This window comes from Muntiacus reevesi, chromosome 1, assembly GCF_963930625.1.
Source record: "Muntiacus reevesi chromosome 1, mMunRee1.1, whole genome shotgun sequence".
Lineage (NCBI taxonomy): Eukaryota > Metazoa > Chordata > Mammalia > Artiodactyla > Cervidae > Muntiacus > Muntiacus reevesi.
In genome coordinates, this window is record NC_089249.1 from 135,698,562 (window position 1) to 135,721,827 (window position 23,266).

A 23,266-nucleotide genomic window follows, 5' to 3' on the forward strand; every position below is an offset into this window, starting at 1 on the left:
ATAAAATATAATACCAATTAATTCAACTAACGGTGACATATAAATTGGTCTTTTTCCCTGCAGCATTAGTCTGCTCTTGTAAAATAATTGTATAAGAAACAATCTCAGAATTTTAGGGGCTTAGGAAATTAATAAATTTTCTTTTTCATAGGTCTGTGGGACAGTTGGTATGGCTCTATTTATAACTAGAAGTCCAGTTTAGGTGTGTTCTACATGTTTCACATTCTGAAATAGTGGTTTTTCAGTGAATTCTGTCTTCACACGGAACAATAGAAGCTCAACAGAGTAAGTCAAACCATGCAACTACACTTTCTGCTGCATGTCTGTGCACATTTAATTACTCAAAACAAGGCATAAAGCCAAGCTCAGAATCAATGAAGAGGAGATATAGTTTCTATCTACTCTCCTGGAAGGCACATAGCAAAGTGTAAGGGCATAAATTTTTAGGATAAGGAGGGTGTAAAGAGTTGGAACAAAAGTACTAACTTACTCATCAGAGATGACTTATTTTTTAATACAAATTTAAAGCAGCAATAATAAACAACAATAACCTCCTCTATAGTACTAATTACCTCTGCTGAGAATTTTACAGGAATCTTTCAATGGGTGCACCGAGGATTGCTTAAACTCAACTGCTATAACCAGTTGAAATTCTGAAATTGACTAATGCATGATATGAGAATACCTGCTAGGAATAAATCATCTTTTTAAAAAAAATATTTAAATTCAAGAAGTATTTATGAACTTTTAAATGTCTTTTGAGTAAGGTTTTGTAACGATACACAGTGCATACATGTGTGCTCGGTTATGTCCAACTCTTTGCAACCCCATGGATTGTAGCCCACCAGGCTCCTCTGTCCATGGAGTTTGCCAGGCAATAACACTGGAGTTGACTGCCATTTCCTACTCCAGGGGCTTTTCCCAACCCAGGGATTAAACCCACATCACTTGAATTGGCAGGCGAATGCTTTACCACTGTGCCACCTGGAAAGTCATGTAGCTGTAATTCATGTGTTACTGAATACATGTGATGGTGATGGTTAATTACATGGGCAAACTTGGCTGGAACACAGTACTAAGAAATTTGGCCAAACACCCCATCTGGAGGTTCTGTGAAGGTATTTTAAAAGATGAGATTGACATTTAAATTGGTAGACCTTGAGTAAAACAGATTATCCTCTAGAATGTGGGTGGGCATCTTCAAATTAACTAAAGGTCATAAGAGAAAAAGACTGAAGTTCCTCCAGGAGGACAGAATACTACCTCCAGATGATGTTTAGACTCAAGCTGAAACATTAAACCTTTCCTGGGTCTCCAACCTACCGGCCTGACCTGAAGATTTTCAACTTGCCAACCCCTATAATTGTTGAGCTAATTTCTTAAAATAAATCTCTGTCTGTCTGTCTGCCTGCCTCTCTCTCTCTCTACACACACACACACACACACACACACACACACACACACACACATCTTATTGGTTCTGTTTCTCTGGAGAACCCTGACTAATAAAATGATTAACTTTACCTCTGGATGACAGAAAAGGTATGAATTTGGATATAATTATGAATTTTATAAAGTTATGAATGATTAATGCATATAAAAGATCTCTCATTTTCAACATGAAGCAAAAGTATCCACTCTTGATTAATTGATTATCATAGGGACAAGATGAGGAATGCAGATATAGTACCATCATCAAATCTATTTTCTGCACCAAATCCTTTAAAAATTACAGAAAAATATGTTTTAAGTATAGTAAGTGCAGAATATAATGGAAAATAAAATAGTGTCATCAGCAGAACAGAAATTTTGAGAACCATCTGAAAGCTGAGTTGCAGACGTAATTGACTAGCCAAAAACAAAATTAGAAAACCATAGCCCCACAGAGTCCAAAAGACTGTTCTTTACATCTGTGTCTCTTTTGATGTCTCGCATATAGGGTCATCGTTACTATCTTTCTAAGTTCCATATATATGCGTTAGTATACTGTACTGGTGTTTTTCTTTCTGACTTACTTCGCTCTGTATAATAGGACTTTTATACAATAGGGAGAAGGCGAGGGTGGGATGATTTGAGGGAATAGCACTGAAACATGTATATTATCATATGTGAAACAGATTGCCAGCCCAGGTTCAATGCATGAGACAGGGTGCTCAGGGCTGGTGCACTGGGATGACCCTGAAACATGGGATGGGGAGTGTGGTGGGAAGGGGATTCAGGATGGGGAACAAATGTACACCCGTGGCTGATTCATGTCAATGTATGGCAAAAACCACTACAATATTGTAAAGTAATTCGCCTCCAATTAAAATAAATTAATTAATTAAAAAAAAAACACCATAGCCCCCAAAATATGAAGAAAAGCTGGAATGTAAATTCAAACAATTTTAATTATTCTGAAAACGCAGAGTTAGATTGTACAGTCGGAGAGGCTCCTGGAGATTTTACCTAACTAGGACTGAATTTTTGGAATGCTGAGCTCTTCCTCTTCCCTTGTTCTGACTGAACAAGAAGCAGCAGGGACATTTCTGAGGCTCTTAGGGTGTGCCTGGTGATATGAGAGAAAAGCAGAGCAAAGCTTGAGCTAATTCCACTTTGCAACCTAAGTTAGGCTAAAGGGAAAGGGGAAGAGTAGAAAGGAAAGAGAGGTGGTTCCTGACAGAAAGGAAATGATTTGCGATATTTCCAAATCAAGGCAAAACTTTTTATTCTGGTAATTGGTGAGAGCATGGGGGTGTTTTCAGGTAGTGCGAGTGGTAAAGAATCGGCCTGCAAATTCAAGAGATGTAAGAGGCGAGGGTTTGATCCCTGGGTTGGGATGATCCCCTGGAGGAGGAAATGGCAACCCACTCCAATATTCTTGCCTGGGAAATCCCATGGACAGAGGAGCCTGGAGGACTAAAGTCCCTGGACTCGCAAAGAGTCAGACACGACTGAGCATCCAAGCACACACCATGAACACACTGGACAGTGTGACTAGTCTTTCTGTCAGTATTTTTCCTAACATACCCCAAGGTAAATCTTGCCTGTTGCATCCTGCACATAAAAACGAACCTCGTAGCCAACCCAGACACTTAGAGAGGGGGCTATTGGTGACATAGATTTTCATATGTGGAAATTAACTGTTTCTCAATACCCTGATTAACCTGCTTAGTCCTTTGCTCCTAACTCAGATTGGCAAACCACAGATCACCAGACATCTGGAGAAAGACAATGAACTGAAAGAGAATGAATAAGATAAACAAGATATTCTATATTTGTTATATTTGAGACAAATTTTTCTGTAAATGTTAGATGATCTGATGCAGAAGGTAGAATTGATGATGGTTCTGTATCTGCATTTTTCATCTAGTCCCTATGATTGTCAATTAAAAGTGGGTAATTTTACTTCATGTTTAAAATGAAAGATCTTATGCATACATTGATTATTACATAACTTTGTAAGCAAAGGACAGTTGACTTTAGAAAAAGATCAGAAAAATCCAAAAATAAATAGGATTTTTTAAAAAAATTATCATTCTCCAAAAAAGAATAGCTCTTGCAATGACAAATATTAAGAATCTGCACTATAAAAGTTGCCGAAATGAAAAAGACTAGTAAAAACTAGAGGAAAAGCATAAGAATTGTGAAATAGGAAAGAGAAATGGCTAAAGAATTGCTTTCTATTCTATGCACAGAGAAAGGAAGCGATATACATGTATACACGCATGCGTGCTAAGTCACTTCAGTTCTGTCTGACTCTTTGCAACTCTGTGGACTGCAGCGCACCAGGCTACTCTGTCCAAGGGATTCTCCAGGCAAGAATACTATAATGGGCTCCCATGACCTTCTCCAGGGGCTCCTCCCAACCCAGAGATCGAACCTGTGTCTCTTTAGGCCTTCTGCATTGGCAGGTGTGTTCTTTACCACTAGCGTCACTTGGGAAGTCATATATATATATGCATATATATATTAGATAGGTATATGTGATAAAAAAAATACATATTTCAATACTTCATAGCTATTATATTCAAAAGACAGGCAGGGTACCAATATGTGCCAACATCATTAAGTTTTCAGAATATGTAAAATGATGAAATGATTCCAAGATAATTCCACAAAGTTAGCATAAGTCCTAACAGCAAAATTAGATGAGGAATACATTCTAATAAAAAAGAATTTCTTTCTAAGAAATAAAAGGAGGGTTTAGTATTAGGAAAATCATATAATATGAGTCACTACATTAGTAGATTAAGGAAAAATAATTTTGACCATCCTGTAGATGTGAAAAGCATTGGATATAATTTTTGTTTAAAAATATCTTAGCAAGTTAGAACTAGAAGGAAACTTTTATTTGATAACATCTGTATGTCAGAACTTTCCAGTTATACTTAAGAGTAAGTTGTTTTAAAAATTACACTGAACTCAGGAAAAAATTATATATACCAACTACTACTGTCATTAGTCAATATCTTACTAGAGATTCCAAGCAAAGTAATAAATTTAGAAAAACAAATATATCTTCACATATTTAAAAAAGAGAAGACTGTCAGATTTTATAGATGATATAATTCTCCTCCAATATAATCCAGGAAAAATTACTTGAAACTTTCATAAAGTTTATAATTATTTTTAGTACTATTACTGGATAAAAGATCTATATATAAAAAATCACTATTTTATACAATAGAGATAAATAATAAGAAAAAGGGGAAAATATTACTTTGATTAGCACCCAAACTACAAAACATTTAGGAATATACCTAATATAACTGTGTGCGTCATTCAGTCACTCAGTCGTATCTGACTCTTTGTGACCCTATGGACTATAGCGTGCCAGGCTCCCCTATCCATGGAATTTTCCAGGCAAGAATGCTGGAGTGGGTTGCCATTTCTTACTCCAGAGAATCTTCCTGACCCAGGAATCGAACCCTCATCTCTTGTGTCACCTACATTGGCAGGTGGATTCTTTATCACTGTGCCACCTGGGAAGTCCATCCTAATGTAACTATTACCTATTTAAACAAAGGTAAATACTAATAAACCAAAAAGAATAAATAGACATATAAAATTCACAAATGTAAAATCTAAATATTCCAAAAAATAAACAATCTCATGTTAATCAAATTCAAAGCTATCCTAAACATATATTCTCAGATGATTCTGACAAGTTAATTCTTTAATTCAAAATGGAAAGAAAAAACATAAATAGTGAATAAACTTTTGGAAAAAGAGAAGAAGCTAGAACCTTGTATATATATATATCTAAACTTAACCTTTAGGTCCTTGTTTACATGTACCCAAAATTATTTCAACAGTGAGGTTTGAGGGCACAGTTCCCCACAAAACCATCCTCACTTTGGATACCAGGTACAAGTTCTTTGGGTTCCTCAAACCACTCAACAATTAGCTAAAATGAGTATGAAACTCACGGAAAGCTGTTACACTCACATTGCAAGTTGTCGAAGGATAAAAGATACAGATTAAAGTAAGCCAAGGCTAGACACACAGAGCAGAATCCACAAAGGTCCAAACATGGAGCTTCCAGTTGTCCTCTCTCCACCAAGCCACGGACAGCTCGCTCATGCTGGAGACAGTCTGCACAGAGGGCTGCTCACCGGGGAAGCTCCCCTTTGGTGTCCAGAATTTTTAGTGGGCCTTTAACACATACTGTCTGCATAGTCTCAAGCCCCTCCTAGAAGTTAGGCTAATGCCTTTAGTCATCAGGTCTTATGGAAGCTGTAATTGGTATGTTGCAGCTCAAAGTCCCCATCATAAATCACACTGTTAGAATGTCCAGTGGCCAAAGCCCCCATATACATAAAGACACTCCTGTCAGGCAGGATATTCCACGTCCTTAGAGCTCACTTTCCAGTAATCAAGGAAAAAGCCCAGACTTCTCTTTGAGTATGGTTAATTTTTCACTACACAATATGAAAATTTAGAGTATAGCATAGAATTCAAATTGGAAATGATCTGCACATTTTCATATAAAAGTATTGGAAAATATCTGGGGAAATATATACTAAACTGTAAACTACAATATATGCCAACTTAGGAAGAAAGCAGAGGAATATTGGGGGTCAGGGGTGTAAGGAGATTTTCATTTTTTCTCTTTGTACTTCTAAAGTATTTGGATATTTTTAACAATAAGAATCAATGAATAGATATTATGGATGATTTAAGTAACTATTTTTTAAAAATTCGGTTGTCCCCATTTCCACTAAATAACTATGAACATAAACCTATACAATATCAAGTTTAACAAGAGTCCCATGTTTAGCCCACTGGAGGTGCGCATATGCATTGTCTGGGTTTACTGGTTCTCCTGTTCACCTCTGAGAAGGTGGTGGTTGAAATGAGCTGATCTATGAATCTATGAACATTGCTGATATATGTGGAGTCATTTCCTTTTCTCTTATTTTTTTTTTTTAATCATTATTCCCAGTCAAATTGCAAAGGTGTGAGGACAGAGACATACAGAGACCACACACCTGCTCACCCTCAAAGTCTCCTTTATGAATACTCTTCCTAGTCTCTAACATTTTATTTATTATTTTTAAAGTATTTTCATGGGTAAGATTTTTTATTTTTTGCTTTGTCATACTGTCATTATCTAGTTTTGATATCAAGGTTATGTAAGATTCATAAAAGTAGTTGAGAAGACTGTTTCTTTTCTTTGAAAGACTTTGTGAACCACTGGAATTAGCTATTCTTTGAATGTTTAATAGGATTACTGTGTAAGACTGTCTGGGCCTGGTATTTCCTTAAAGAAGACTTTAAACTACTGATTGCATTTCTTTAATTGCTATAGAATTATTCAGGTTTTTCATCTTCAGTTTTTAAAGATATATTTAAATATATATATATAAGATATAAAAAAATAAAAATAAAAAAATAAAGTCAGTGTTGCTCACACTTCCATCCTTGCTCTGCTTTTCTAGCCAGACTGCAAAGCCTCAGAGGGTGAACTCATCTGCCTTGAACTTGTCTGTTATCATTTGTGGTGATTTATGAATTTTACTCCCTGTCTCAATTCTTTGGACTTCAATTTTTGTATTTGATATCTTTAACCTATCTATAGTCTTTTTGCTGCTTTAAGGCTAAATTTAGATCTTTATCATTGCATTTCTCACTACCATAAAGGTTGTTAATTAAGGGACCAGCTTGGTAACATAAATAAGTGAAGCAGACAGCTCTAAAAACTCTGGAGTAGTGAGGACTATGAAGAGCTGGAATATTTTTGTCCCTTTTGAAAGCATTCACATTCAAAGTTTTGCTTGTTGCAGATTGTCTTGTTTTGTTTTCCATTATTGTGGGTAAACACTTCTGTGACCAAATTCAAGCTGGTATGCTAACTCTGTGAACAGGGTCTCTACACCATATATCTTACAAAGTTATTTGGCTGCTGGAATGATCTGTCTAGATATATAAAACTAACAATGTCATTCCTTCATTCAAAATTTTTCTAATATTTAATTCTATAGTAAAATCAAAGCATCTTACTCTGGCAGTCAATCTTTTAATTTTCTGACTTCTGAATATCTTCAGCTATATTCCTTACCATTCCCATATCACAGTGTGATTCTGCGATTCTAAAATTCTGCCAGATCTACAAGGTACTGTGCTCTATATTGTTTCTGTGACATTCATGACTTTTTAGAAGAATTTCCTGCCCTTGCTTACTTCACTTATTTCACCTTCCCTTATTTCACTTTGATAAAAGCCTCTTGTCTATTTTTTCTTCACAGCTACTGACCTAGTCCCCTCAAAGCAATTTTCACAGACTTCATGAAATAGTATATGCTTGCTTTCTGCCTCGTTCACTAAAGTGTATGCTCTTTAAGGTGGGCTTGATGTTATGTTTTTCTCCGTAGAAATGGCATTTGGAACTTAACAGCGACTACATCAATATCTGTTTTTTTCCTGAATGGATTTTTCTTCTTCTAACTACGAAGTTAGCCTTTATGAACACAGAGTTTGACAACAGACAGGATTCAAGTCCTTCCTCTATTATGAACTACCTGTGTGACATTAGGTAAGTTATATAATCTCTCTAAGCCTCGGTTTTCTCATAGTGCCTACCCCATAGGATGATCATAAATATTTAAGTCATATAATTTGTTAGTACACAGCCTAGCACTTTGGAGCTATTCAAAACTGCAGGCTATGGTCGTGATAATTATACAGATCTTCCTCTACTTATGATGGGGTTACATCATGACAAAACCAACATAAGTTGAAAATGGATTTAATATGCCTAATTTACCAAACATTATAGCTTAGCTTTGCCTACATAAAACATGCTTACACATTCACATTAGACTACAGCTAACGCAAAGCCTATTTTATAATAAAATGTTGGGTATCTCATGTAACTTATTGAATATCATACAGAAAGTGAAAAACAGAACTTCTGTAAGCCTAAATCAGTTGTTTAAACTTGTAATCATGAGGCTGAAGGGAGCTGCAGCTGACAAGCACCATGAGAATGTATTGTACTGCATATTGCTAGCCCAGGAAAAGAGAGAATGCAAAATTCAAGGTATGGTTTCTACTAGATGTATATTACCTCTGTACCATTGTAAAGTCAAAAAATTATTCTGTTGAATCATCATAAATTGAGGATGGTCTTTAACAGCAGAAATAGAAGTAATGCTGATAACATTAAAAAAAATTAAATATTTTAAAACATTTAATTTCTTAAAACCCATAGTGCCATTCAAAAGAAACAGTAAAGTATACTGAACTCCTGTTACAGTGGTTCTCAGTATATCCTCACATATCTTTTCTTGCCCTAATGGAACTCATTACCTCACCCTATCCTTAATCCCCAAGCCTGCTCCTCCTCCTGGATCTCCTATGCGTTGAATAGTCCTGCCATCCACATCTTTGGTTAATCCAGTGGTTTAGTAAAAGGCCTTCTTGATTCCTCCTCCACATCAATTCTATAGCTAATCATCAAGTCCTATTGATTCTATGATACAATAGCTACAACACTCGTCTCACTGCATGTTGGCAACCCTAATTGATTTTCTAAACAGTAGTCAGAAATAATCTGAGCATTTCTCTTTCCCTCAGTGCTTTCCGTTATGCAAACTCCTTCCATTGCCTCAAGAAGTCTCACAAAACACATCTGCTCTGGCCCAGTACTCCAGCATCACCTCTGGTTACTCACTCCTTTATATTTGGGCTCCACCACGTTATGATTCATTATATTCTCCAATCTGTCTTGCTTTTCCTCACCACTAAATCTTCACAGAAGCCATTTCCTTTTCTAAAACTGGCTTCTCTAGTCTTCTCAACCTAGCCATCTACCATTCATTACTCAGTTACACCTTATGTGTGATTTCTTGCAGGAATCCTTCACTGACATATATATCTTCTCTCCCTCTATGGTTCATACAACACAGCACTTGACCTGTTTCACTGTATTGCAAATGGCTGTTCACTTGTTCTCTTTTTTCAGCTTCCTTATACCGTGAGCTCTGTGAAGCAGAAACCAGGTGTGTCTTGCTTACCATTGTATCCCTAGTGCTTATCTCAATACAGGTTGCACATAGTAGGAACTGTAATATCCATGCATGATAAAAACAAACGAATGAGTGGATTGTTAAGCCTATTTTGAAGTTGCATCTAGGTCAAACTGGAGGGTGTAAATTCCTTTCTCCTTTATTCTGGCTCCTGTGGTGATCCTAGAAGAATCACTGTATTCCTGAGTTTTTGCAGCTGTCTCTAGCTAGTCTGATTGAAGTTCAGCAGTTCTATGAAGTTCTGCAGTGTGAAGCGTAGCAACTCTCCTCTCTTCAGCAGTAAGAGACTTTTCACACTTTATGAGAAGAGAAGTGATGATTCCTTCACTGCACATTTCTTCTCCAACTGATTGATTTTATTTTTCATAAACTTAGAATTACTTTTCTAAAACTCAATTTATTTGATTCTTCTTTTCAGTCCTCTCTGTTTAGAATGCCACTGATTTTTATTACCACTACAATTGGTAAAACCAGCCAGCTATGCTGATGGGGTCAAAGTCTTCTTATTTAGTTTAGATAATCAAACTTTACTTTTTGACTTAAAAACAGAAAGTACATTTCCAAATATCAGTGATGTGATGCACATGGAATGAAAGTGTCACTGCCATCTATAGTCCTAGTTCTTTGAAGGGAACCGTGGAAAATCTATTCCTTATCTCTGTTATCCGTTTCCAATGAGAGGAAACCTTAGATTGCAGTGATAAAATCAAATCCTTCCCAAAGGTTTTGTCATCAGCTACTTATGAGGATAAGAAAAAAATAGTTCATCATAATGGAGAAAACCATATGGGCTTTGGAGCCTGATGAAAATGAATGAATTTGAAGTCACAGCTTTGTGACTTCTAACTGCGTAAATTTGGCATTTTATTAAACTCTCTTAGACTCACTTTTCCCCATTATTTCTTTAAATGGTTTACCATAGTTCCTGCAGTAGCATTGTTGTAAGTATTAATTGAGTAATGCACATAAAGAGTCTTTTATCTAATGTTATTGTACAGAGTTTAAGCATATAAATTATAGTTACTTTTGCCATGAAGCAACCTCTGCAGCAGAGTTCTTGCAACAGCATGCTGTTTTATAATCTGAACCTGAAAGATACGTGTTTATCCTGCCATCTTTGCAAACAGTCCTGTGATGAAAGCATGCCCTGGGACTTATCTTTACATACGAGAGAATCAGTCTGATCCAATTTTTTTCTATCTTCACTTAAGGTGGTTCCACATTAGTATAAAAGTTGTAGCATTCAAAGAGCCCTGCGACATAACTTGTCACAACCCTTGGCTTTCAGCTCTCAAGGTTATCTAATGTCAGATGATGTGGATTACTGTAATTTTTTTTTTGAACTTCCTTCTTGAGATTTGAAAAGGTGTATTCTCCCAACACGGTCCTGGCTTTAAAAGAATGTGCCCGAATCTTGAATCTGAAAGCAGAATATAGATAGAACACTGCTCAGCCTGGGCTCAGTGCCTGATAGACCTAAGCATTTTCTAGAGTTGGTACTTCTAACCTTCTGATGCAGATGGGGAACACTCTCTACTTATATACTGTAGCCAAGATTTCTATTGAAAAGATGCTTCTTTAATTTTGTAAAGCAGCTAATGGAGTGGTTTCTCTGACTAGGGTCTTTACTTGAATGACTAAAAATGACAAATTTTACTCAAAGCGTTGCTGCTGAAGAGAAGAATTTTTACTACCTATAGCTGCTTTTCAAGTTATCTAAAGCAATGGCTGTGGAAGACACATCTAAGGTGACCAGCAACTACTCTTGTGTAATCCCCTCCCATTAAGTGCAGGTAGCATCTGTGACTTCTAACAGTATATGGCAAAGGCAATGAGCTATCACTCTCTTGATTAGATTACATTATATAGCAAAAGTGATGTGATATCACCTTTGGTTCACGTCCATTATATAAGACTCTGTCTTAGCAGATTAGAGCAAGAAATAATAGCTAACTTCTGAACTGCCAGTGGAGAAGGAACTCTCCATTGGCAGGGAACTCTGGGGGGCCTCTAGGACCTGTGAAAGACGTCTCTGGCTAATAATCAATAAGAAGCCTCAGATATACAGCTGCAAGGAAATGAGTTCTGTCAACAACCCAAACGGGTCTGAAAGTGGATTCTTACTGGTCAAGGCTTGGATGATCTGACACCTTGATTGTAGCCTTGTGAGATCCTCTGCAGAGGACTCAGCAAGGCCTTGACCTGACTCCTGACCCAGGGAACAGAAATACTAAATGTGTGTTGTTTTAAACCTCTCAATTTGTAGTAATTTGCTACATATCAATACAAATGAATACAGTAGCTTTTGAATCAAAAAATAGTTTGTTTTTTTTTTTAGATTTTTCATGCTTATTTGGATTGATCTGGGCTCATGTAGGGTCAGCTGGAGTAATCACGTGGTTGCTTGCAGCCAGAAACTCAGACAGAATGTATGGAACTCACCACCACTTCCACCCTCCTCCACATGTCACTTCAACAGAAGAGTTGGACTTCTTGCATAGTGGTTCAGAGCTCTAAGAGGGTCAGTTTCCAATTTGCTCAAAGCCTGTACTTAAAACTCTAAGAACTTCTACTATACTTCATTGGTCAAGGCAAGTCACAAAGCTATTTCAGATTCAAGGTAGGGGAAATAGGCTCCTCTTCTTATTGTGGGAGCATCATAAACATCTGAAATGGGAGAAATTGTTGATGGCAATATTTGCAGACAATTTGCCACAACCCACCCTCTGGCTACAGTTCACAATCATTTCACTTGCAGAATAAACAAGAGAAAATACTGGGTAAGCAGCAAGCTGTGGTTTTTAAAAATATTTTTAATTAAGTGTTGAGGAGAAAAAGAAAAGCTTTTCCTTCAAAGTGTCATGTGCAAACTTACAACACCCTGACCTCTTTCTCTCCTCCTTGATTGTATGAATAACTGTGATCACCTCTTAGAACTGGTTTTAACCTTTAGCTGCAGCTGCTGCACTGCCACGTGTATATATGAAAGACATTGTACATTGCACATACCCTTGGATGCCATAGTTTGGTCGCCCTTCCAACTACCCTTTCATAGTATGATGAGCTAACAAGTTGGTAACCTGCACAGAGACACAGCTATTTAACCTCTTGCCAGACACTGCGCCTCTTGGTACAATCCTGTACAGGTCTCTCTAAAGAGCCTTTGATGTCTCAACAGCCCATTAACAGAGTTTATTTTTTTCCGGGTTTTTGTTTTGTTTTTGTGAAAAAGTTCTAGTCATTTGAAGATCCTGATGAAGAAATGCGGTTGAGATTTTTTTTTCAGTAGTAAAATCTGCATATTTGTATTTCAAACCATGTAGCTAAAACTTGATGTAAATTCTTCTTTTTTCCTTTTTTTTTTTTTTGGTTTAATGAATATCATTTATTCAGTATGAAATATCTATATTATATGTTCCACCTGTTAAGAATAAATGTACATTAAATCTTGATAAAGATATATAAATAAATAAAAGACTGATTCACCCCACAATGGCAAAACCTCTGTTCTCAGAGATCCTACTTTTGAACAAAAAAAAATTATTTGATTAGGATCCAGTCTATACCCTGGGAGTGATTTTTCTATGTCTCTAAGCTCCATTCTTAAATCTACAAAGAAAGTTAAGTGCCAAAGAATTGATGCTTTTGAACTGTGGGATTGGAGAAGACTCTTGAGAGTCCCTTGGACAGCAAGGAGATAAAACCAGTCAATCCTAAAAGAAATCAGTCTGGAATATTCATTGGAATGACTGATGCTGAAGCTGAAACTCCAATATTTTGGCCATCTGATGTGAAGAACTGACTCTTTGAAAAAGACCCTGATGCTGGGAAAGATAGAAGGCACGAGGAGAAGGGACGACAGAGGATGAGACCGTTGGATGGCATCACCAGCTTGACGGACATGAGTTTTAGTAACCTCCGGGAGCTGGGATGGACAGGGAAGCCTGCCATGCTGCAGTCCATGGGATCACAGAGTCAGACATGACTGAGTGACTGAACTGACTGACTAAAGCTCCATCCTTAAGCTTTTGCCTCTGTCTTTCAGATCGTCTTTTTGCATGATAAATGGCCTATATTTACAGCTGAATGGCATTTTCAGCCTTCATCCTGCCAATACAAAATTGAGGGCCTAAAAGTCTCTTCATTTTAAACTTTCTTTCTCTGTTTTCACCCAATCTAATTCAACTACCTTAAAAAACACGGTGTATTTCCAAGGTATCAAATTATAATCCACTACACCAGAAAAATGCCACAACCACAGGTCTCTTTAGGCCACTCTCTACTATGGGTTGAGATTTAGGATGCTCTGGGATAATATTTTTTTTTTTTTTTACATCCTTTCAAGGCTTTTTTCCAGCCAAAAGGGTCTACAAGGCATTGATTAAATCTCTCAGTGTTCTTAACATGCAGTATTAAAGTTATATCATTGATTTCATTTTTAACTCTGATTCCACATTTTGCTGTCAAAGCTTCAATTTGATCTTTGTTCTGAAGGTATTTCTTATATTGAGAATCTTTTGTAGGTTTGAGTAACTGGAAATGAGAAATAGTGTTATTTTTCAACCTAGCAAAATCTGGTTGAAAATATTTCTTCTTAGTTCTGTTGAACACAGAAAAGTTCCTCTTTTAATTCTTTTATCTCTTATAATCACATCTCATAACTGAAAAAAAAAAAAATGTTTCCAAAATGTTTCCAAGGAAATCTCGCAAACCATATACAGAGTTCATTAGGTACTTCTACTGTCCCCTAAAGACGTCCCTGGTGGCTCAGACGGTAAAGCATCTGTCTACAATGTGGGAGATCTGGGTTTGATTCTCTAAGTAACCTCAAACAATCAACTTAATTTTTCTGCCAGTACTTAAAATATCCTACACTTTCTCCAGTCTCTCATAGCAATCTTTGTTAACAATCTCTTCATCACCATTCAGGCCTCTGCCAAATACTCAAGTCACAATACCAGTACCACATATTTTATATTGGATATGACACCTAAGTTCTTACATCTGAACAAATGACCCTGAGGAGCTTTATCCACATATGGGCTTGATTTAGGTGACAGGATCCTTGACTTGGAACTGATTTCATAATGGGCTGTAGCTATCTGGGGAGAGGTGAATGTATTTTTCAATTTGGGGAAATGTGAATTGCTATGGCAGAACGCAGAGCTAGGTGGCCTCTGAAACTGCGTGTCAGCATTCCTTCCACCCTTGTACATACATGTCCCTCTTCTCATCAAGAGGTTGAGTCTATTGCCTCTCTTCTTGAAACTGGTCTGTCTTATTATTTGCTTGAATGCAATTACATTCTTGCCCCAGGTGTTAAAAAGACTGATGTATGCTTTCTACCTCTTGGGGACAATCATTAGACTAGTATATATAAAGAGGTTACATGTAGAAACACTGTGGTAGATAAGATGCAAGTTTGGTCTTTTCAGCCCCACCTAATTCCCCAGGTGAATGTGACCTTATTTGGTCTGTACAGAGTAGGAAAAATGCCAAATTTAGCCCAAACAATGCTCAGAACCATGACAAATAATAAATTATTTTTACACCACTAAGGTCTATTCTGTTTTTTTTTTTAAATGGCAGCAACAGGTAACTGAACTAAATCTTGATCATGGAATCATATACAACACAGTTATATTATGTGTCAGCTAAAACTGTGGTCTCTCTAAGCATAACTCTGACTTAAATAATCATGTCACTAAAACAGTTGCTTATATACTTCAACATAAAGTAACTGAATAATGTGATATTGAGGATAGCTTATTTATTTAGTGATTTCATTAAATATATTTGGTAAGGATAAGCCAAAAAGACGAAAGACAGAATAAGATATATAATTGGGTTCCACGAATGTGTAGGAATTGGTTCCTTGATATCTTGTTTGTTATGAAAGTGAAAGTGTTAGTCTGTCAGTTGTGTTGGGCTCCTTGCAACCCCATGGACTGTAGCCAGCCAGGTTTCTCTGTCCACAGAATTCTTCAGGCCAGAATACTGGAATGAGTAGCCTTTCCCTTCTCTAGGAGATATTCCCAACCCAGGGATCAAACCAGGGTCTCCTATATTGCAGGCAGATTCTCTACCATCTGAGCCACCTGGGAAGCCCCTGTTTGTTATGAGGTGGCTGTAAATTTCCCAACAAATGTATACCAAAACGTAGAGTGACTGATGTTGAACATTAATAATGTGCCTACTAGATTTGCTTTTAATCATATTATTTACTCACATATTAGGTTGGAGTATGGATTAATATGCTTAGGAGAAGATCAAATTAAATTGCTCCTCTTTCTTTAGTTTTCTTTTTCTCATTAGGATTCTATCCTCATTAGCTGAAATTAGCAGTATCTTGTAGTTAGTGATAACCAAGGAAAGGTTATGTTACCATTCTAAAAAATATATAACTAACCAAGCTCTATAAGCTATAGGTTAGGAAAATATAACCCCATAAAGCACAATGAAATATAAAAACACTCAGATAATCATTGCTTTTTCTGTAAGGAAATTGAGATTTCAGAGACATCAAGTATCTCCCCCTAGGTTGCATCCACTTCTGTTTGTAACAGAAATGTATGCCTTTCTCTTTTCTTTTACCCTGTGTCCAGGGTGCCTTTTAGAAACTGAGGTGGTCTTTAAAGTGTGAAACCTGGAATATAACATTGAGCACACTGTAGTGAAAGGTGTGCAGTCTTTTTAGTAGCCATAATTGAAGGCAACTGTAGATGGTACTAGTCTTTTATAGAACATAACATTTTTGCTTATTAATAACTTGCTATCACTGCCTTCATTTTCTTCAGCATTTTCTGATGGAATGTGTATAACTGGAAAAGGGAATGGCAAACCACTTCAGTATTCTTGCCTCAAGAACCCCATGAACAATATGAAAAGGCAAAAAGATAGGACATTGAGAGGTGAACTCCCTAGGTCAATAGGTGCCCAATATGCTACTGGAGATCAGTGGAGAAATAACTCCGGAATGAAGGGATGGAGCCAAAGCAAAAACAACACTTAGTTGTGGATGGGACTGGTGATAGAAGCAATATCGCATGAGAACCTGGAATGTTAGGCCCATGAATCAAGGTAAATTGGAAGTGGTCAAATGAGATGGCAAAAGTGAACATTGACATTCTAGGAATTAGCGAACTAAGATGAACTGGAATGGGTGAATTTGGCACAGATGACCATTATATCTACTACTGTGGGCAGGAATTCCTTAGAAGAAATGGAGAAGCCATCATAGTCAACAAAAGAGACCGAAATGCATTACTTGGATGCAATCTCAAAAATGACAGAATGATCTCTGTTCGATTCCAAGGCAAACCATTCAATATCACGGTAATCGAAGCCCATGCCCCAACCAGTAATGCTGAAGAAGCTGAACATGAACGGTTCTATGAAGACCTACAAGACCTGCTAAAACTAACACCTATAAAAGATGTCCTTTCCCTAATAGGGGACTGGAATGCAAAAGTAGGAAGTCAAGAAACACTTGGAATAACAGGCAAATTTGGCCTTGGAGTACGGAATGAAGCAAGGCAAAGGCTAACAGAGTCCTGCCAAGAGAATGCACTGGTCATAGCAAACACCCTCTTCCCACAACACAGGAGAAGACTTTACACATGGACATCACCAGATGGTCAACACCGAAATCAGATTGATTATATCCTTTGCAGCCAAAAATGGAGAAGCTCTATACAGTCAGCAAAAACAAGACTGGGAACTGACTATGACTCAGATCATGAACTCCTTATTGCCAAATTCAGATTTAAATTGAAGAAAGTGGGGGAAACCACTAGACCATTCAGGTATGACCTAAATCAAATCCCTTATGACTATACAGTGGAAGTGAGAAATAGATTTAAGGGACTAGATCTGATAGACAGAGTGCCTGATGACCTGTGGATGGAGGTTCGTGACATTGTACAGGAGACAAGGAGAAAGACCATCCCCAAGAAGAAGAAATGCAAAAAGGCAAAATGATTGTCTGAGGAGGCCTTACAAATAGCTGTGAAAAGAAGAGAAGCGAAAAGCAAAGGAGAAAAGGAAACATATACCTATTTGAATGCAGAGTTCCAAAGAATAGCAAGGAGAGATAAGAAAGCCTTCCTCAGTGATCAATGCAAAGAAATCGAGGAAAACAATAGAATGGGAAAGACTAGAGATCTCTTCAAGAAAATTAGAGATACCAAGTGAACATTTCATGCAAAGATGGGCTCAATAAGGGACAGAAATGATATGGGCCTAACAGAAGCAGAAGATATTTAGAAGAGGTGGCAAGAATAGACAGAACTGTACAAAAAAGATCTTCATGACCCAGATAATCACGAAGGTGTGATAACTCCCACTCACCTAAAGCTGGACATCTGGGAATGTGAATCAGGTGGGCCTTAGGAAGCATCACTACGAACAAAGCTAGTGGAGGTGATGGAATTCCAGTTGAGCTATTTCAAGTTCTAAAAGATGATGTTGTGAAAGTGTTGCACTCAATATGTCAGCAAATTCGGAAAACTCAGCAGTGGCCACAGAACTGGAAAAGGTCAGTTTTCATTCCAATCCCAAAGAAAGGCAATGCTAAAGAATGCTCAAACTACTGCACAATTGCACTCATCTCACACACTAGTAAAGTAATGCTCAAAATTCTCCAAGCCAGGCTTCAGCAATATGTGAGCTGTGAACTTCCAGATGTTCAAACTGGTTTTAGAAAAGGCAGAGGAACCAGAGATCAAATTGCCAACATCCGCTGGATCTTCGAAAGAGCAAGAGAGTTCTAGAAAAATATCTATTTCTGCTTTATTGACTATGCCAAAGCCTTTGACTGTGTGGATCACAATAAACTGTAGAATATTCTGAAAGAGATGGGAATAGCAGACCACCTGACCTGCCCCTTGAGAAGCCTGTATGCAGATCAGGAAGAAACAGTTGGAACTAGACATGGAACAACAGACTGGTTCCAAATAGGAAAAGGAGTACATCAAGACAGTATATTGTCACTCTCCTTATTTAATATATGCAGAGTACATCATGAGAAACGCTGGGCTGGAAGAAGCACAAGCTGGGATTAAGATTGCCAGGAGAAATATCAATAACCTCAGATATGCAGATGACACCACCCTTATGGCAGAAAGTGAAGAAGGACTAAAGAGCTTCTTGATGAAAGTGAAAGAGGAGAGTGAAAAAGTTGGCTTAAAGCTCAACATTCAGAAAACTAAGATCATGGCATCTGGTCCCATCACTTCATGGGAAATAGATGGGGAAACAGTGGAAACAGTGGCTGACTTTATTTTTCTGGGCTCCCAAATCACAGCAGATTGTGATTGCAGCCATGAAATTAAAATATGCTTACTCCTTGGAAGGAAAGTTATGACCAAACTAGAGAGCATATTAAAAAGCAGAGACATTACTTTGCCAACAAAGGTCTGTCTAGTCAAGGCTATAGTTTTAATGGTCATGTAGGTCATGTATGGATGTGAGAGTTGGACTATAAAGAAAGCTGAGCACAGAAGAATTGATGCTTTTGAACTGTGGTGTTGGAGAAGACTCTTGAGAGTCCCTTGGACTGCGAGGATATCCAACCAGTCAGTCCTAAGGGAGACCAGTCCTGGGTGTTCATTGGAGGGACTGATGCTGAAGCTGAAATTCCAATACTTTGGCCACCTGATGTGTAGAGCTGACTCATTTGAAAAGAACCCGATGCTGGGAAAGATTGAGGGCAGGAGGAGAAGGGGACGACAGAGGATGATATGGTTGGATGGCATCACCAACACAATGGTCATCGGTTTGGGTGGACTCCAGGAGTTGGTGATGGACAGGGAGGCCTGGAGTACTGCGGTTCATGGGGTCCGACACGACTGAGTGACTGAACCAAACGAATGGCTGTCTTCATTTTCTTCAGCATTAGAAGTTCCAATACAATGTTTTGGGTCTTAATTATCCTATGCCAATTTCATTATCTCTCAATAAAAATGTATCAAGAAGGAAAAATAAATGCCATCTAATAAAAAAGTGCTGTATTTTAATGAATGTTTACTATGTGTCCCCAACAATTCTATGTCCAAGAAATATATAGGTAAAAATTTCTGTATCTTTAAGGGCTGTCACTTATCATTGTTACTCTAAAATTCAAGACAGACAAGTTAAGATAGGTCATGTTCCTGCAAAGGGTTTGTGTAATGAAATCATTGTGCCCTACTGGTTAATTTATCTGACATCACCACCAGAAAACAAAGCAGGAGAAAGAATCATGGATTAGTATTTGCAAAATCTAACTTCAGGAATTCTCAAAATATTTAGTTTCCTGTTCAACACCCTCAGGGATTCTGATTAATTAGTTGTATCAGTTAGTAATGGTTCCAACAAGTGTCAAAAGAAGTGTTTCAAGCATTTATTAAAGGACTGTTTTAAAAAATGCAAAAAAATCCATAATGATTAGCTATCATAATTTTAAATAAAATGTCATACAGAACCACAAAGGAACATGAGGCAAAATGAAAAATCAGAAATGGTGATCTTGTCTTTATTTAAAATTTTGACATTTGTTCGCCATGAATTTTTGCATTAATTTCAACTTTTAGAAATAAGTGCATTAAAAGATTATTTATCTTGACAATTGAGTTTTCTGACATATCCCCTTCCCCTAAATATTGTACTTAGGATGTGCACGCGTGTCTTCTCACACCACTTGTATCCTTGCCACACAGAATGTGATGTCATCAATCATGGTATCACTCTGAGTGCTTAGACTCATGACACAGCTTTACTCCTTATCAATCCTATAATCTTAGATTATTTACTTCACCCTATGAAAGCTTATAGGTTTCTTTTGAAAATTAAATGAAATAAACCTTATGAAACAGTACAATGCTTGACATGGTTATTTCTCAACAAATATTATTATGTTTGGAGATTTATTGTTATTGGACTAATTGAGGAAGGACAATTATTCCTTTCATGATATTCTAGACTAAAATGAAGGTTTTTTTCCTCAGAATTTTAGAATGTTGTACCAATGGCAACAAAGAAAATTTTTGCTTGTCCTTGGACTTCTCACTCCAAAACAGCTTTCTGAAACAGTGAAAATATTTTATAATCTATGGGAGCTACAAAGGTTATTTCCTCATGACCTCATCAATGGACTAGTCTTTTATTACCAGTCCAGCTTTTGCTGATTTTCCTACATATATTATATCCAAAGTTTGATATAATCTTTGCAGCAGTTTCCAAAGTGGGAGCCACAAACCCAGGAATATATAAGATGATATATTGGACCCAGGGAGAAAATAAAGTATATAATATTTATTTTAAATATAAATATGAGGAAGAAATTAAGCTTTGTAATATTCAATAAATGAATAACTAACCACTACTTCATCCTGCCTTACTCAATCTCTGCCTTATACAGTGCTCACTCTGCCTCAGCTTATATAGGAATATTTATTTTAAATATAAATATGAGGAAGAAATTAAGCTTTGTAATATTCAATAAATGAATAACTAACCACTACTTCATCCTGCCTTACTCAATCTCTGCCTTATACAGTGCTCACTCTGCCTCAGCTTATATAGGAAAATTATCCCAGGAAAGATGGACACTTCATACAAGAGAAATGTTGACAGTAGTGTTTTCATTGGATGGTTTCCATTCTAACGTAAAACATTTTGCATTTTATGTAAAATAATATGCATGTGTTAAATGGCTGTGTTAAAAAAAATAAAACTTTAAAAATAAAATCTGTATAATACTATGTAATAAAATGAGAATTGGCTATAATGTCTTTTGGCAATGTACTGCAAAGAGTTGTTGACCATAACGGTAAATTATATGTTTTTGTCTTACAAAAGAAAATAGTTCCAAATTTGCTGATTTTTTTTTCTAGTAGAAGTGGTTGTCTGGGAGCTGCTACTTATCAGATCTTTAAATAAGTAAACACTTTAATTCATCCCTTCAAGGTAAAAGTGATATTTCAACAATAGGCAGGACAATAAATGCTTTTTGAGAGAAATTCTTACTGTAGAGAGAGTATCAGAAAATAGATACTTCGAATTGTTTCTATCCTTTCCTAGTGTTGCTGCCAAAGATGCTGTATACCACCTATAAAAAACATATATGCAGGCTTTAACGCCTCAGAAACATAATTTTTAACCTTCCTAATATTTACACAAATAATATGGGGGGTTGAAACCCTTGTTTTAACATATCTAAAAGTGCAATGTTTCAGTTAGGTTGAAAAACCACCAACTGAATCATCAGAGAAGAAGGAAATTTACAAGATGTAACTTGACATAAGCTATTCATAAGTGGTGAAAAACTTAAAAACCTTGTCTAATACTTTGTTATATTGCACTTTATGATGCTTTTCTGCCATTTGGATTTATAAATCTTTTTCAGCTATGGAAGCCATAAAAATTAGGAATAAAAAAAATGAAATCAGAATTAGACCTTTATATTGCTATGTCACAAAATGCTGAAGACTAAAAGGCAGGAGGCATATTCAGTCACATTGCTTTCCCCCCATTTATAATGTATTTATATACTAGTAACAATATTTTTGTTGACTATAAAAATGATTATGTAACTTTAATAACATGGTATCTCATTCCTTTAAAGTATATATTTGTATATATTAATAATATTCATAATATATTAGGACCATGTCATGTGTAGTTTTTCAAAAGAAATAAATAATCATATATTATAGGGAAGGACCAGTTTCATTACTGACACACATGAGCTATCAAAAATGTCTGAATATTTGGATAGTTTGTTGCTAAGTCTACTCTGTATGTCTTGACTTTCTAATCAGGTTGAAAAAGCCTTAGCATACATACTTTTGAACTTCTCCCCATAGCCTTTATAGTATAGTTTAACATGTAAAAATAACAGGCAACAATAAAAATAGCTGGCACTTATCAAATGCAATGCCAGTAATTATATTGATGCATTACAGTATAGTACAAGCTCCCAAGGAACATTCTGTTTAAGTTTCATAGCATATCTACAAGATATTGCCTTATGAAGAACCAAGAAACTGAGAGTCAGAGCAGCTAAACAACTTTCTCAAGTTTACAAAGCTAGTAAGTGACAAGTATGATTTAAATACATTTCTTTCTGGATCTGAACACTAATATTACTAGTAAAATAATTATAATAATGTCTGAGTCATTGTTTTTATTACATCTGACGGTTCTAAGAACTTTATATTGTATCAAATAACCCTTGCAAGAATTCTTGGAAGATGTCGTTCAGTAGCTAAGTCGTGACCCACTCTTTGTGAGCCCTGGAGTGCAGCATGCCAGGCCTCCCTGTCCTTCACCATTTCCTGGAGTTTGCTCAAACTTATGTCCATTAAGTCAGTGATGCCATCAAACCATCTCATCCTCTGCCACCCTCTTCTCCTCCTACCATCAATATTTCCCAGCATCAGTGTCTTTTCCAATGAATCGGCTCTTTGCATCAGGTGGCCAAAGTATTGGAGCTTCAGCTTCAGCATCAGTCTTTCAATGAATATTCAGGGTTGTCCAAGGGACTCTGAAGAGTCTTCTTTAACACTAAATACAGGTCAAATCTTATATAGGGTTTATTAACTGGAATGTAACATAGAATTTAAATAAATAACCCAAGCTAGTAATTGGCAGAGGTAATATTTAATTCCTAGAGACCATCCCTTAAGTATACCCTACTGACCCTAAAGACTATGTGCTTTACAATATGACAGCATTCTTCCATATTGATTGGAATACACCAACAATAATGGTAT